A 4,774-nucleotide genomic window follows, 5' to 3' on the forward strand; every position below is an offset into this window, starting at 1 on the left:
CTAAACCCCTTCCCCAGGAGCAACTAGGGAAATAAACCCAGACATTATCACAAAACTACCAATAATACTTCTCATCTATTCTCCTGTGGGCCCATTTATCTCCTCTAAAAGTCGTTTTCTTTCCTTGTAAGTATGCTCTCATCCTCCGCTTCTCTTACTAAGTTGGTAAGCTTCCAAATTCTAACTGCCTAGTACTCATATAAAAATCTGTCTTTTCTCTTGCTAATCTGTCTTTTGTCAATTTAATTCACAGGTCCTAGTTACTGAACCTAAAAGGGTAGAGGAAAAGTTTTCCATTCTGCCCTGATGTAGGTATCTGGGAGATAAATGGTCTCAAGTAGGGACAGAGTGTTGGAGATGAAGAAAAGTAGATGGGTTCAAGACAGCCTTTAAGAGATCATATATCATTGAGGTCAAGAGAATGGATTAGAGACAGCCTGCCTGGGTTTATAATCCTGCCTCCACCACTGTGAGACACAAGCTGGATGACCTTGGGCAAAGGAAACACACCTTTTTTTTTTTTTCCCCCTGTAATAATTGCCAGTTTTATCCTCTGGCTAAGAGATCCAGAGGTAACTTGAAGTTTATATTTTTTTAATAGCTCTTCCATCAAGATTTTAGTTGCCCCCATTGCCCTTATAAGCTGGTTGCAAATTATTTAACTCTTACTAATAAAACTTTCATTCTTTGTGTGTGTGTGACATGTGTTCATGAAAAAACACATATAAGCAAAGAGAAAAAACTCATGCCACACAGAAATAAACAGTTACATTTTTGATATATGTCTGTATGTGTTAACACACATGAACTCAAATTTGGGATTTAATTTTATGTATGTGAGCTGATACTCAATATATCACTTTGTAACCTGTTATGACTTTACAATATACAAAGAATATATTTTCATGCAAATGTGAGAAACTTTCCAATTGATAAACAGACTTGGAGAATGGGTCAAAAATACAAAATCCAGTGAGATGGTGGTAACAGGGAAGCTACCTAAAACAAAATTCCACCATATGATTAAAGTAAAACGAAGGTCAAAGATACATCAGAAAATGCTAACAGAAAGAAAGAAGAGGCCAGATTTTAATATCAGACAAAAAAAGAATTCAAGGCCTAAATCACATAGGGTAAGGAAGTCTGTGTGAATGTCTTTGCTTCCGATCATCACAAGCTTGTTTCTTACTCTTCTTATCTCTTCCCTAAGCCTTTCCAACTCATCTATTCCTCTTACCATTTCTTCAGGGTCCAAATGCCTCACAGGAGTGTCCTCTTTAAACCCCTGGCCAGCCTGGGCCGGCCCTCCTTTAAGATTTCCTTCTGCTTCCCAGCTTCACCTTCTTTGGAAGGTTGAGAGTTTCCTTCCGCCTCCTGTGGGACATCTTCCGAATGGAGGTCTGCCCTTTGGCATGTTCTGTGGTTTTCCTTCATTTTCTTGACAAGATTTTTGCATATTGAGTATTCTGTTTTTTCTTTTGAATAAATTAATCCTGAAAGGATCCGGGGCACTTTCTCCTTCCCTACCAATATGGAGCTGCTACAGGGAAACAGGCCCTAGACTATAAAGATTTCTGCACCTGTCCAAGAAACACACTTTAAATATAAAGACACACCCTGATATGAGGAAGTGGTGATGCAACATGGGGGCTTAAGTGGGTAGGAGAAGAATCCATGAAACAAGATGGGATAGGGAAGGAGACAAACCATAAGTGACTCTTAATCTCACGAAACAAACTGTGTGTTGCTGGGGGGAGGGGGGTTGGGAGAAGGGGGGTAGGGTTATGGACATTGGGGAGGGTATATGCTTTTGGGTAAATTGGAAGGGGAGATGAACCATGAGAGACTATGGACTCTAAAAAACAATCTGAGGGGTTTGAAGTGGCGGGGGGGGTGGGAGGTTGGGGTACCAGGTGGTGGGTATTATAGAGGGCACAGCTTGCATGGAGCACTGGGTGTGGTGAAAAAATAATGAATACTGTTTTTCTGAAAATAAATAAATTGGAAAAAAAATAAATATAAAGACACAGATGTGTCAAAAAGTAGGAGGGTGAAAAAAGGTGTACCATGCTAACACTAATAAGAAAGATGGACTTGGGAATGTATGGTACAGTATGGTGACTATAGTTAGTACTGTACTGTATATTTGAAAATTGTTTAGAGAGTGGCTCTTAAAAGTTCTCAACACAGGGGGCACCTGAATGGCTCAGTTGGTTGAGCATCCAACTCTTGATTTTGGCTCAGGTCATAATCTTGGAGTCGTGGGATCCATCCCCACCTCAGGCTTCATGCTCAGCAGGGAGTCTGCTTAGGATTCTCTCTCTCCTTCTCCCCTCACTACCCTTCTCTCTAAAATAAGTAAACAGATCTTTCAAAAAGGAGTTCTTGGGTGCCTGGGTGGCTCAGTTGGTTAGGTGACTGCCTTCAGCTCAGGTGCATGATCCCAGAAGTCCCACATCAGGCTCCCAGCTCCATGGGGAGTCTGCTTCTCCCTCTGACCTTCTCCCCTCTCATGCTTTCTCTCATTCTCTCTCTCAAATAAATAAAGAAAATCTTAAAAAAAAAAGAGGGGCGCCTGGGTGGCTCAGTGGGTTAAAGCCTCTGCCTTTAGCTCAGGTCATGATCCCAGAGTCCTGGGATCAAGCCCCGCATCGGGCCCTCTGCTCAGCAGGGAGCCTGCTTCCTCCTCTCTCTCGGCTTGCTTCTCTGCCTACTTGTGATCTCTGTCTGTCAAATAAATAAATAAAATCTTTAAAAAAAAAAAGTTCTCAACACAAGAAGAAAATCTAACTATGTGTGGTGGTGGATAGTAGCTAGACTTAATGTGGTGACCATTTTGAATTGAATCAATTTGTTATACCATGAAACTAACATAACATTATATGTCAATTATATCTCAAAAAAGATGTCTATGACTTGGAAAGGTGTCCATGAAATATTAAATTAAAAATAGTTATGAACCAAAAGAAAAAGAAAGAAAGAAGGATAGAGGGAGGAAGGAAGGAAGGAAGGTAGATTATTTAACATCAGAAAAAAGTAGATTTCAGAGCAGAGAATGTTGCCATGTATAAAGAATATAATTTCAAAAAATATATACATTATTTCACATCGTAAAGTGGTCAATTCATCAAGATAGTTTAGTTCTAGAAGTTTATGCACTGAATAACAGAGTTTCAAAATACATGAAGCAAAAACTGACAGAATGCCAAGGATAAACATGCAAATCACAACTATAGCAGAGATTTTAACACTTCTGCTTAATAAATGATATTGATAGGTAGAACATAATCAAGGGTATAGAAGGTAAGCAGCACCATCAATCAACTTGACCTAATTGATATTTATAGAACACTCCATTCAACAACAGCAGAATGCACATTCTTTTGAAACACACATGGAACATTTACCAAAATAGGCCATATTATGGGCCATAAAAGAAGTCACAATAAATTTTAAAAGGCTCAAGTCACAAAAAATATGTCCTCTCATCACAGTGGAATTAAGTTAGAAGTTAATAACAAAAAGATTCCTGGAAAATCTCCAAATATTTTGAAACTAGACAACACCCTTCTAAATAAGCCATGGTGGAATAAAAATACAAAAGGGAAACCCCAAATGTATGTTGAATGGAATGAAGATGAAAATTCAACCTACCAAAATTTGTGGGACTCTACTAAATGAGTATTTGAAAGGTCTCAAGTCAATAATCTCAGCTTCTACCTAAGGAACTAGAAGAAGAAAAGCAAATGAAACCGAAGAAATAAAAAAGCAAAGATCAGAGCAGAAATTAATGACATAGACTACAGCCAAACAATGAAGAAGATCAATGAAGCCAAAAGATAGTTCATAAAGAGGAAATCAATAAAACTGCTGAACCTTTAGCCACACGGATCAGTAAGAAAAAGAGGAGACACAAATGACCAATATCAGTAATGACCTCACTATAGATTTTACTGTTTAAAAAAAAGGATAATAAGAGAATATTATGAACAGCTTTGTCAATGTCAACAGTGAACAACGAATACCAATACATTAGACAATTTAGATGCAATGGACAAATTCCTTGAAAGATAAACTACCAAAACTCATTTTGTAAGAATCAATAACCTAAATGGTATTTAAATTGAATTTCTAACTTAAAATTTTTCCTTAATGAGAACTCCAAGCTTAGACAACTTAACTGATAAATTAGACAAATATTAAAGGAGGAAAAAAATACCAATTCTATACAAACTCAGAAAATGGAAGGGGAGAGAAACCTCCCAACTCATTCTGAGGCCAGTATTACTCTGATACTGAAATGAGACAAACACATTTATAAGAAAAGAAAACTACAGACCAATAGCCCTCATTAACATAGAGAAATTTCAAACAAAATTCTAGCTAATCAAATCCAGCAGTACATAAAAAGATAAAATACATCATGACCAAGTGGGGTTTATTCTAGGCAGGCAAGTTTGACTTAACATTTGAAAATCAATATACTTCACTATATTAACAAAATAAGAAAGAAAAACCAAATGAATATCTTAGCAGATGAAAAAAACTTTTGACAAAAATACAATATCCGGGGTGCCTGGGTGGCTCAGTCAGTTAAGCATCCAACTCTTCATTTCAACTCAAGTAATGATCTCAGGGTTATGAGATGGAGCCTGTGGTGGGCTCTGTGGTGGGCATGGAGCCTGCTTAAGTTTCTTGCTCTCCCTCTCCCTCTGCTCCTCCACCCCCATCTTGCCTTCTCTGTTTCTTAAAAAAGAAAGAAATAAATAGAGAA

At 37.9% G+C, this 4,774-nt stretch overlaps 1 pseudogene; it reads right to left on the minus strand.

Annotated features, from left to right (window-relative positions):
• Nucleotides 1-1,112: 1,112 nt before the first annotated feature.
• Nucleotides 1,113-1,456, minus strand: LOC122910295 (annotated as a pseudogene).
• Nucleotides 1,457-4,774: the final 3,318 nt, after the last annotated feature.

This window comes from Neovison vison, chromosome 1, assembly GCF_020171115.1.
Source record: "Neovison vison isolate M4711 chromosome 1, ASM_NN_V1, whole genome shotgun sequence".
Classification (NCBI taxonomy): domain Eukaryota; kingdom Metazoa; phylum Chordata; class Mammalia; order Carnivora; family Mustelidae; genus Neogale; species Neogale vison.